This window comes from Dermacentor albipictus, unplaced genomic scaffold (genome assembly GCF_038994185.2).
Source record: "Dermacentor albipictus isolate Rhodes 1998 colony unplaced genomic scaffold, USDA_Dalb.pri_finalv2 scaffold_25, whole genome shotgun sequence".
In the NCBI taxonomy this organism is placed as follows: domain Eukaryota; kingdom Metazoa; phylum Arthropoda; class Arachnida; order Ixodida; family Ixodidae; genus Dermacentor; species Dermacentor albipictus.
The window spans coordinates 4,128,308-4,140,903 of record NW_027225579.1 but is presented as its reverse complement, the minus strand read 5'-3'; the positions used below and the strand labels follow the sequence as shown (position 1 = coordinate 4,140,903).

Sequence of the window (12,596 nt, the reverse complement as noted above, 5' to 3'; positions counted from 1 at the left end):
GAAAGTATAAAATCAGTGCATTTTACCGGTGCTGACATATGGGGCAGTGACTTGGAGACTGACAAAGAAGCTTGAGAACAAGGACAGCGCAAAGAGCGATGGAATGCAGATTGCTAGGCATAACGTTAAGAGACAGAAAGAGAGCGGTTGGGATCAAAGAGCGAACGGGTATTGACGATATTCTAATTGACATCAGGAGAAAAATATAGAGCTGGGCAGGTCATGTAATGCGCCGTTTAGATAATAGTTGGACCATTAGGGTTACAGAATGGGTACCAAGAGAAGGGAAACGCAGTCGAGACGGCAGAAGACTAGATGGAGCGACGAAACTAGGAAATTCGCGGGCGCTAGGTGGAATCGCTGGGCGCACGACAGGGGTAATTACAGATCGCAGGGAGAGGCCGTCGTCCTGCAGTGGACATGAAAGAGGTTGATGATGATGATCGTGATGATGATGACATGAATCTCACAAAAATTATTTATCTGGAAATGCAGCTTTTGCAGAAAGCCTTTGTACACACCGTAATAAATTTACGTAAAATATGAATTGACATATTGAATTTGTCTGTTTTATTATTCTAATGGATGCCGTTTACAGAACCGCGATATCTGTTCTTGATGCAAAGCTATTATTTTTTGTTAAATTTGTGCTTCTATACTTTCGAACTTTCGAATTTTTGAAAATATCTTAAATGAAGTTCAAGCCCTCAATAGAAATTCTGCTTACGACCCTCACTAGAATGTAACTTTCTCTCTCAAATGCAGCAAATATAATTAAAATCGGTCCAGGGGTTATTCTAGAAAAGCGTTTCTGCGTTTTACAAGTATACGAATAGGCCGAGTCAGAGTTGGGCCCGAGCTAAAGATAATAATAATAATAATAATAATAATAATAATAATAATAATAATAATAATAATAATAATAATAATAATAATAATAATAATAATAATAATAATAATAATAATAATAACAATAATAATAATAATAATAATAATAATAATAATCTTAAGTTGACGGTACGGGTGTCTGAAAGAAAGATGGACAGAAAGAAGAAAGAATGAAGAAAAGAAAGAAAGAAAGAAAGACCAGACGCAGCCTCTCATTTAAGGTGCATCTTCCATCGTTCAGATCATTCCTTCTTCGAACTTTTTCCTCATCGCATCCCGAACGCAGATGCGCAGCAGTGCGGCTGCTCTGCAATGTGGAAGGAAGTGGCAAAAGCCGCGGACGACGCCCCATTTGTCAGAGCGGATCTCCGCACGGAGGCGCGAGCGACAGTGCAGTGAAACGTATCCTAAACGTGGCTGCCGCGCCTTCAGTCGCACTCCTTCTTTCTTAGCTCGCAGTGCTGGCCGTCGTTGCTGCACGCGCGATATGTCTCGCTTCTTAACTGCGCACGTACCACGCAGTGGTGCATTGCAGGCTCTTACTATAGTGCCGAGTTCAGCGAGGAGAAGGGCGCAGGGTCAGCCTCACATTAGAGCACAAGGGCTGAAGCAGTGACACAACGTCGAGCCTTTTCGAGCGTCTTGTCGACAGCTTCTTTGTCGGCTATTTTGCTCGTCTCGGGCAGTGCTGCCAATTTGGCGAAGAGCCAACGCGAGACGCCGTCGGGCGGCTACGCGCGACTCGAGCATCTGGCGCAAGGCTCACGTCGGGAGAATGCTGCCGCACACATCACGTACTTCGCCGGCGCGGGGTGGTGGCCGCCTAGACTGAAGCTCTCCTTTTTCGGAGTGGAAAGGGGACCTCCACTCCTCATTAAAGGAGAGTCGCGAACTGCAAGGTTCACATCGAGAGGAATGTCCATATATCGATTATAACTTCCGCGTATCATTTCACGTGACGTTCTCACACCTATTTTTATTATTGAGAGTCTGACCTTTGGCTGACTCAACCTCCCCCACAAGCTTAGTCGGCATGAACTCGATGCGAGCAGATCCAGTCAAAGTGGGGCTGGCTTAGACGTTTCTTTTTTATTTTGTATACTCATACATACTACAATCCTAACAGGGTTATCGCAGGAGTGGGGTACAAAATCAAGGGTGCCACGCATACAACAAAAGGGGGTGCACTAATCAAAGGTGCAAATACATTTTGCCAAGCGAGCTGAGCAAATTAACACAGCCCTTGCAGCCTCGCTCATCCGACCCGCCTCTCACTTTCCCCCCCCGCTCCCTTGCCACGCTATGAGCGTCTGCAGAAAGCCGACGAACTTATCATGACATTACTGTCCGGCAGCTAGACTCAAACCAACTGTGCCGACTTAACATCAAAGTACGTTTATGGCGCCAGGCAATTATCGATACACGCATAGATTAGGCTATTGCTTCGAGACTGACGCAGCCCAAAATATTGTGGTGCGGGGAAAGGCAGCTAGGTTGAGGGCATTTTCTGCTGGCTCGCCAACATTCATCAGCATCATCATCATCAGCGTGGTTACGCCCACTGCAGGGCAAAGGCCTCTCCCATACTTCTCCAACATCCCCGGTCATGTACTAATTGTGGCCATGCCCTGCCTGCAAACTTCTTAATCTCATCCACCCACCTAACTTTCTGTCGCCCCCTGCTACGCTTCCCTTCCCTTCGGATCGAGTCCGTAACCCTTAATGACCATCGGTTATCTTCCTTCCTCATTACATGTCCTGCCCAAGCCCATTTCTTTTTCTTGATTTCAACTAAGATGTCATTAACTCGCGTTTGTTCCCTCACCCAATCTGCTCTTTTCTTATCCCTTAACGTTACACCTATCATTCTTCTTTCCATAGCTCGTTGCGTCGTCCTCAATTTGAGTAGAACCCTTTTCGTAAGCCTCCAGGTTTCTGCCCCGTAGGTGAGTACTGGTAAGACACAGCTATTATATACTTTTCTCTTGAGCGATAATGGCAACCTGCTGTTCATGATCTGAGAATGCCTGCCAAATGCACCCCAGCCCATTCTTATTCTTCTGATTATTTCCGTCTCATGATCCGGATCCGCCGTCACTACCTGCCCTAAGTAGATGTATTCCCTTACGACTTCCAGTGCCTCGCTGCCTATTGTAAATTGCTGTTCTCTTCCGAGACTGTTAAGCATTACTTTAGTTTTCTGCAGATTAATTTTTAGACCCACTCTTCTGCTTTGCCTCTCCAGGTCAGTGAGCATGCATTGCAATTGGTCCCCTGAGTTACTAAGGAAGGCAATATCATCAGCGAATCGCAAGTTACTAAGGTATTCTCCATTAACTTTTATCCCCAATTCTTCCCAATCCAGGTCTCTGAAGACCTCCTGTAAACACGCTGTGAATAGCATTGGAGATATCGTATCTCCCTGCCTCACGCCTTTCTTTATTGGGATTTCGTTGCTTGCTTTATGGAGGACTACGGTGGCTGTGGAGCCGCTATAGAAATCTTTCAGTATTTTTACATACGGCTCGTCTACACCCTGATTCCGTAATGCCTCCATGACTGCTGAGGTTTCCACAGAATCAAACGCTTTCTCGTAATCAATGAAAGCTATATATAAGGGTTGGTTATATTCCGCACATTTCTCTATCACCTTATTGATAGTGTGAATATGATCTATTGTTGAGTAGCCTTTACGGAATCCTGCCTGGTCCTTTGCATGACAGAAGTCTAAGGTGCTCCTAATTCTATTTGCGATTACCTTAGTAAATAGTTTGTACGCAACGGACAGTAAGCTGATCGGTCTATAATTTTTCAAGTCTTTGGCGTCCCCTTTCTTATGGATTAGGATTATGTTAGCGTTCTTCCAAGATTCCGGTACGCTCGAAGTCATGAGGCATTGCGTATACAGGGTGGCTAGTTTCTCTAGAACAATCTGTCCACCATCCTTCAACAAATCTGCTGTTACCTGATCCTCCACAGGTGCCTTCCCCCTTTGCTTATCTCCCAAGGCTTTGTTTACTTCTTCCGGCGTTACCTTTGGGATTTCGAATTCGTCTAGACTATTTTCTTTCCCATTATGGAACACCTTCCATTATGGCCAACATTATGGAAGGTATTAACTTATCCTTACGCCGTGTTCGTGCGAAATAAGCGCAAGCGCTCGCAGGTGGTGTGAAAGATTGGGGCATGCAAAGGGAGTCAACTTAGCGCGGTGCTTTTGTAAACTTTAATTTCGGAAAGCCTACATCTTCGGAGGCTTTGTCCGAACTCTTCTTATTTCTTTTTCCTGAACACCCATGCGCTTAATGTGCCCGAAACTTCTCTACCGCACAAGCGGTGGAGAAATAGTGTAACTAATCTAAAAGACTGGGTCAGAAAGTTATGCAGAGCGGCGAGAGACAACGCCACATAAAAAAACCAAAGCTGGCACGGCACGAAAACAAAAAGAACAGAGTAATGAACACTATATCAGAATATATCGAAATGGAGTTAGACAAAGATGTTCCACAGTTTGCTCTTTTCTTGCCTCAAGTGCCTGGCTCATCTTTTTATGCTCCGGCAGAGTTACGTGCTCCAGGAGACCAAAGAAGACTCATCAGTGAAAATAAAATCGAGATAACGAGGGGATAAAATAAAAAGCAAGTCCTTCCTAGTGGCTAGTAGATAAATGTTTCGTGCTTCGCTAGAGCGGGCATCCAATCTAGCCTTTCCGGAGGGGTTGTGGGGACGACGGGATGTTCAATCGTTAGCCTTACAAGGAATGTCCCGGCCACGCATTCCATCTCAACAAGGCGAATGAAATCAATGAAAAAAAAAGATACAAAACCAAACACACACACACACACGCACACACAGAAAAAGAAAGCAAGTGCCAAAAGCAGGACGCGCCACCGCACGCAATGTCGCGCGGAGTCAAGAGCAGGCATTGATTCACTTTCCTATCTAGATCCTCTCACGCGCGAAGACAGCCGCGGCTTTGGCTGAAATCGCTGTACTTCCCCCGATAGCGTTTTTGCGCTGACACACGCGAGGGCAAGCTTGCTCACACAGCCTTACTACAGACAAAGACGAGCAGCACATAAAACTACTGAAGACTCTTTCATGAGCGAAATGCATGACTAGTTCAATACAAGTTGTGCTTAGTGCAGATAACAAGACGCGTGGGGGCACCGCTAACGAAAGGGCACTGAAAGGCTACCAGAGAGAATACGTTGGCTGCGGGACGACACGGTGACATCTGAAAGAGCCAAATAGAAATTTCCGTGCCAAGCTGAAACTACAATAAGCTAAACTGAAACGCTACTACTCGGGTCGAAGTCATATCGGCGCAGACCCTGCCAGTTCTAGGAAGACGACTGTATAATGAATAGATAGGGAAGATTCGATTCGATATAATGCTCGACTGGTGCTTTTCGACTATTCTTTCCCCAGCTATCGGGCCGCTATATGCGAGTGGAGCGAGAGTTCTTGGTACTTTGTACGTCGGTTTCGTCCTTACTACTTTCGAGCATTCCAGGCTTGCATTCTTTATTTATGCATATATTTTTCGATGGATGGACCGTTGGTTGCGTGTCTGACTATTCCCGCCCCCCCCCCTTTATTTTATTTTGCTCAGCTATAGCGAGATAACTTGGGCGTTTGTGAGGTAGTCGACGACATCAAGATGAGCGAAGGTTCGGCACTAAACAGGCGCTTTTAAACACCTAGGAGCTGTACAAGTCTCGCAGAAGCAGGTACGTCGGTTCCTCTCTGTCTCTCCACACACACACACACACACACACACACACACACACACACACACACACACACATATATATATATATATATATATATATATATATATATATATATCATTAACACCAAGAACAGCTTGTCATTGTATGTTAGCTTCTTATATGACTAATAACAATCGGGCCCCACGTCTTCCTTGCCCCTTGTTCAATATATACAGCGTGTCACAGCTAACTTCAGACAGTTTAAAAGAATGCGAATGCTACGTAGCTGGACAGAACCAAGGCAATGTTGCTTTCCTTCACTTGCAGATTTTCCGATCATATTACTTTTCATTCCGCCTAATTAGATAATTAGTACTAAATACATAATCAACTTCTCAAATATTATACTTAAATGAAAAGTGTCCATGAGAAAACTGTAGAGCGACATGAACAACTCCCGATACAGCTTTCTGTTGCACAATACGTGCTACATAAAATTAATTTTCCGAGCGTGAAAAAGCCCGCGAAAGCACGCAAATTGCATCGAGTTCCGAATTGCGCTGCGATTTTGCGTCCATTCGCGGGCCTGTTTCACCTTCGGAAAAACACTTTTATGTAGAACGTTTTGATTGAAAGCGGTATCTGTCGTCGCTGTTCATGTCTTTCTACAATTTTCCCATGGACACGTTTGACGGAATTATAATATTTGGGAAGTTGAATAAATAAATAATTAAGAATTATTTTCTAATTTAGTGTAATGCAGGAAGCAACTTGAATATCTCCAAGCGAAGGCACACACCATTATTTTGTTTCTGTCCAGCTACGTCTGTGTGTGGTATAATAAGGAACAATTTGTATAGATTTATTGAAGGAATGGCTCGAAAGGAAGACGGCGCGTATGAAAATTGCGTACTAAAGTTTAATTTACCAGCTCTTATTCAAAGCAAAATGATGTCATAATGAAAAGGTGTCGAAATCTGCAACTATCATTTTTGGCAGCAGAAGTTGTCTAGAATTACTTATTTAGGTTCGCAGCTCTATTCCTTTAATCCCTCTGGTAATTTTATGCTTCTGGTAATCTGGTAAAGGCCTACGTAAAGGAAGTTTGATATGTTTTTTTTGTTATTTCTCATATTTATGCCGGCGTAATAAACAGTTCCGCCTATTTTTCTGTACCTCACGGCTCCGCCCGTTTCACCACTTTTCAGCTTGAATACCGCTTGATTAACGTGAAATCATGCGCAAATTGGTTACTCGTGCAAAGCGCCCTTACATAGGGAAATACCTGACGTGAAAAGAAGCAGAAGTCGTTCCCTAAAAAATTCTATCGCTTTCAACATGGGGTCTTTATGGTGAACCCAATTGTCAGTTCCAGATTTACGGACCTATGCTGAAGCTGCTGTGTTAGTATTTTAATATCATAATATCGCCAATAGTCTTCTTTTTGACGTACGGAATCATGAATCAGGAGACTATATATTGCCATGAGTGCTTAGGTACAATTTCATATTTCAGTGACTACAGTGACACTGCGACGTCATCGGCAAAGAAAGTGCCGAATTGGCTGCCACCGAAGCACATGGAGAAAGCGAAAGCATCTCTATTGTGTTGTCGAGAACAGTTGCAGCGCAAAACTCCAGTGGTCTTGCTCGTACCATAACTTTGAAGAAGTTAAATACACTATAACTCAATTTCAGACACCTGCAAGCATTTGAGCCATATATTAAAAACAACTTTTATTCGGTTTTACTTGACGGGAATTTTCACAAACGTCGAGTAAAACTCTGTATTGCAGTGTTGCCTGCCGAATGCGCGTTTCTTTTATAAACGCCTATTGAAATAACTGTAAATGGCGGACAGCGCTAATTGTAGCACGTGTGGCAGGAGAGGAACAATAGTCAAGACACCTCCCGTGCGACTGCCCACATTACAAAGTCGAGAGGCTTGCCATCGGACTGCTTTAGAGCAAATAAATGACAGGCACTTTAAGGAAGACCAGGTGCAAAGAAAGTGGCCTTGTACGTCTGCGGTGTGCGAAACCGCGAAAGCAATGCTGCGTTTTTAGAGATGCACCAAGCTATGATACATATATCACCGCTTGTGATTAACTGAAGGAGGAACGCTTTATTTAGCAAGTTTCCTTGCATACTGTGAAACTTCTCTTCTTCTCATGTTTTATTCCCCCTGTAGCATGCATGCAGACGCTACTCAGATAGCAGAAATAGGAATGGCTTTATTCCCAAAATGCGCGCTGTTTATCTAGGTACGATCAGGGGGTGTGGCCTTGACGTCATTCTGTCACAACACTTCTGCCAGCTTTAATTTTCTTTTTAATTGTATCCCCATCTATCTGGTCACTTGCGTGTTCGTGTACTACGCCTTAAGATTTCAGGAGTAGACTGCACTGGAAGCTGCTCCGAGCTCTCGGGGCCGGATATCGCCTGGTGATCTTCAAGGCACCCCGATGCTGGGGGCTCTTGTGAAGATTGGTCTTGCAGTGTCTGATCGTCACCCTGTGGATGGTCTGGAAGGGCTGCAATTTCTCGGGCCGCCATGGGGTCTGCTTGATCGAGCCATCCTGGAAGTTGTAGGACTGAATGCGAGCTTCTGGCTGGCTGGTAATTTTTGCGCTTAGCTGAAACGATTTGGTCGGCATGTACAAGCCATTCTTCGTTATTCACCCGCACTGCATACGTAACAGTACTAATACGGCACGTGATGGTGCCTGCTAACCAAAGAGGGTCGCCCGGACGAGTTCCTTTCACTCGTACTTCGTCACCTGCTGTGAACTGGCGCCATCTTGACCCTGAGCACACAGAAGTGGGCTGACGCGATTCAGTCTTCAACCGGTTACTTGGCTATGGGTGCAGGAGGCTAAGACGTATTCTTGGGGCCCATGTCAAAAACAATTGAGCTGGCGGAATCCCTATCGATGCGCAAGGCGTGTTCCTGTACGAGAATAAAGACGGATCGACGCAATGCTGCATAGACTTGCCATGCTTTTTATGTTCTGCAATTTGCTTTAGTAGGCTTTTCTTGATGGTTTGCACAAGTCATTCCGCCACCCCATTCGAAGCAGAATGATAAGGCGGAGAAGTGAGGTGGTGTATGCCATTGGAGGCAAGGAATGTAGAGAACTGAGCAGACGGGAACTGCGGTCCATTGTCTGTGACGACCATTTGCGGTAGACCGAAACTGGCAAATATTATTCGCAGCTCTTGCACAGTTGCTTCCGCTGTAGTTGTTTTCATGCACACAACATCTGCCTATTTGGAATAAGCATCTATCAGGACTAGTAACCAGCATGAATTTGCGAAAGCGAAGTCCAAGTGCACTCTTTCCCATCGTTTGCGTACACGGGCCCAAGGAGTGAAGTCTACCTGGGACGGCGTGTTTTGCCTAAATTGACAAACTGCACAGCTCTGGACAGTGTCTCCTATGTCCGAAGTTTGCTAGGGCCACCACACATGGCTCCCCCCTTGCAAGCATTTTCATTCTAGTCGCGCCCGGATGTGCTTCGTGCAGCAATTTTAAAACCGGCGTAATAAGCGCACGTGGCGCAATTACGCGATTGCCCCAGGTCACGCAGTCTCGATCCAACGATAGTTCATGGCATCTGGTAAAGTACGGTGCTAAATTTTCATCGGCAACTTTTGCTGACCATCCATTTATTGTGAAGAAGTGGACCTTCAATAGGACTGGGTCCTTCTTTGTTGTTTTCCGAATATCTTCAGCCGATAACGGCAGTTAGTCTGTTGCCGAGAAAAAGTGCACGTAGTCACTGACGTCAGCTTCGTTCTTTAGCGGAAGCCGCGATAATGCGTCTGCATTAGCGAGAGCCTTCCCTTTCCTATACACGCATTTGTAACGGTAGGCCGCGAGTAGCAGCATCCAGCGCTGCATTCGTGAAGCTGATGGTGCTGGAATGGGCTTGTTGTTTCCGAGTAAGCTATTTGATGGCAGGTGATCAGAGTATGTAGTGAACTCTCCTCCATAAATATATTTATAAAATGGTTTGATAGCGAAGACCACGGCAAGCGCTTCTCTTTCTATTTGGGAGTGCCCAGTCCCTGCTTTACTGAGTGTTAGCGAAGCGTATGCTATCGGTTTTTCATTTCCTTCGATTTCTTGGAAGAGCATCGCCCCTACTCCTTATGCTGATGCGTCTGCTACAAGGCCTGTTGACTTCTCCAGATTGTAGAAGGTTAGGACACTGTCACTCGTCAACCAGCGCTTGCTCCTCTTGAAGCACTCTTCAGCGTCTTTGGGACACTGCTACTGCCGAGTTCTCTTCAGTAATTGATATAGGGGTTTCAGCTGTGTGGACATGTTGGGGATGAACTTGGAGTAAATAGATAGCATACCAAGGTACGCTCTTAGTTGAGATTCATTCCTTGGAGCTAGCGCATTCGTAACAGCTTCAACATTTTCCGTGCATTGCTTAATTCCACTTGCGCTAATAATATGCCCCAGATAGGTGACAGTCTTTGAAAAACTGACATTTCTCTTGCTTGAGCCGAAGGCCGTGCCCCCTAAACCGAGTAAGGACGACTTCAACGTGTTCGAAGCATTCCCTTTCGGACGCTCCCGTGATGAGGACATCATCGAGATAGCAGGCAACGCCCTTCACGCCTTTTAATACTTGATCCATCACCGACTGGAATATGGCTGGGGCACTGGAAATTCCATATGGCATGCGGAGGCACTGAAATCTAAGACCGTGAAGAACTTGCCTTCCGCAATTACTGCAAAGTTGTCTTCTACTAAGGGTAATGGATAATGCTCCCTCATTATGCAAGGATTTAGGGTAATTTTGAAGTCTTCACATAGCCTCACCTTCGTGTCTGCCTTGGGGACGACGACCACTGGTGTAGCCCAGTCGCTTTGTGCCACGGGAACCAGGACCCCGTTCCGTTCGAGCTGTCGAATTTCTTCTTCAACTGCTGTCCGCAGGGAAAAGGGAACCGGTCGAGCTTTGCAGCAAACTGGTCTGGCGTCTTCCTTTATAACCAGCTGTGCCTTGTGTCCCTCCATTAGTCCTACCTCCGTAGAAAAAACGTCGCTATACTTGCGTAACAGCTCCTCCACCATTCCGTCTGTCTGTACCATGAATACGCTCTTCCAGTCAATCCTCAGTTCTGCAAGCCAGTCACGTCCAAGTAGTAACGGCCTCCTTCCAGGTACAACCACGACAGGCAACGTCTTGCGGTGTTCTTGGTAGACCACAGGCACTTCCGCTTGCCCTACCATTTCCAGTGGTGTGCCTCCGTACGTTCCAAGTTGCAGTTCTGTTTTGACTGGTGGCTGTAAAGAAGACAGGGACGAAAACACGCTCTCGCTAATAATCGAGACAGCGGCTCCTGTGTCTATCTGCATCTCCACCGGCGTACCTGCAATGTGCACTTGCACTCAGTAAGGCCGAGTCTTCGGTTCACTTTCCTGAACGTGAAAAAGTTGTTACTCTTCCACTTGTTCATCGTTGTCGTTGAATGCATTAACCGCTTCTCGTTTTTTTTCTTGCACACTCGAGCCAGATGACCGGTAATTTTGCAATAATGACACCTTGCCTTTCGATATGGACAGTCTCCAGGATCGTGTTGCTCCGCACATCGGTAACAAGTGTTACCGGCTGCAAGACCCGCCGAAATCCTCGCATTTTGTCTTTGTTGACCCTTCTGAATGATGTGGACGCCTTCGTCGAGAAAAGTCTTGTCAGAAGTTGGGCGGAAGCCTTTGGATTCTTTCGCAGCCTGTCCCGCGCTTCTGGCTAGGTCATACGCAGTTTCGAAGCGTAGCTCCTTTTTCTTCAAAAGGCTGGCCATAATCGAAGCGTCGCTGAGGCCAGCCACCTACCTGTCTCGAAGAGCATCGTCCAGGAACGGCCCAAAATCACATCTTGCTGCCACATGGCGCAGTTCTACTGCAAATGCGGAAATTGTCTCACCCTGGTAGCAGCGATGAAACTTTAACCTTTCGGCGATAACTTTGCTTCCCTTGAAGTGGAAGTGGAACACTTCCCGGGGAGTAGTGTTCTCTCAGGACTGCGACGATTTCATCGAATGATTTGTCTTCTGGCTTCGCTGGTAGCAACAGGTCCTTCAGCATTTTGTAGGGGCGTTTACTAATGCCCGTTATAAAGGCAGATTTCTTCAGGCTGTCATCTTTGTTTTGGGTAACATTCCAGTAGTGGTCAAATCTTTCAACATAAGACATGAAATCTTCTTCGACATCATCGAGGAAAGGCTCAAAATCCAAACACTTCGCCAATCTTCTTGTACAGCGAAATCTCGGCCTAGGCTTCGGATCCAATCCTCGTCGCCACTTGTTGTAGCATGCATACAGACGCTACTCAGATAGCAGGAATAGGAATGACTTTATTCCCAAAACGTGCGCTGTTTATCTAGGCACGAACAGGAGGTGTGGCCTTGACGGCATTCTGCCACAACACCCCTACCTCTTCCCCAGTGCAGGGTAGGCAACCGAGCTGAGCCAGGTTAACGTTCCTGCCTTTCCATCATCACTTTTCTCTCGCTCCAGTCGAATTACACAGCAGGTGTGGTGCGCCGCAACGGTACATCTGGGGCAGGGGAGGGAACTTTGACTTTCCCTAAGAGAAGGTAAAATGAATACGATATAACTTCTTCTACTACTTCTTTACACTTCTGATACTTCTTTCTTGTAGATGAAGGAGTTGTTGAAATTTATGTATTTTCTGATAGAGAGTAAAAGAACCTTACTGATTCGCTGCAGCTGCTTTGCGGTAGCCAAAGTATCAGCGTATTTAAGTGGTCACGCTGTGCTTCATCAAATGAAAGCTGCATCATTAGTGTCATGTGTCCACCTTCGCGCTGATTTGGCCCGTTAAATGCCCTCGAATTACGCGTCGACAGGCACAAACTGGCTCGCAAAGTCATTGAAGCTCAACGCGTGCCTTGCTGTATTCATCGTACGCGTACAACGTTCAACGTCATTGTCAGTTTCAATCAACTGCTG

At 45.8% G+C, this 12,596-nt stretch overlaps 1 protein-coding gene across 1 annotated transcript in view; it reads left to right on the top strand.

Annotated features, from left to right (window-relative positions):
• The window catches only part of LOC135908433 (frequenin-1-like), an 803,832-nt gene that overhangs the window by 72,926 nt on the left and 718,310 nt on the right, over positions 1-12,596 (top strand). The gene's annotated exons all lie outside the window — the stretch shown is intronic.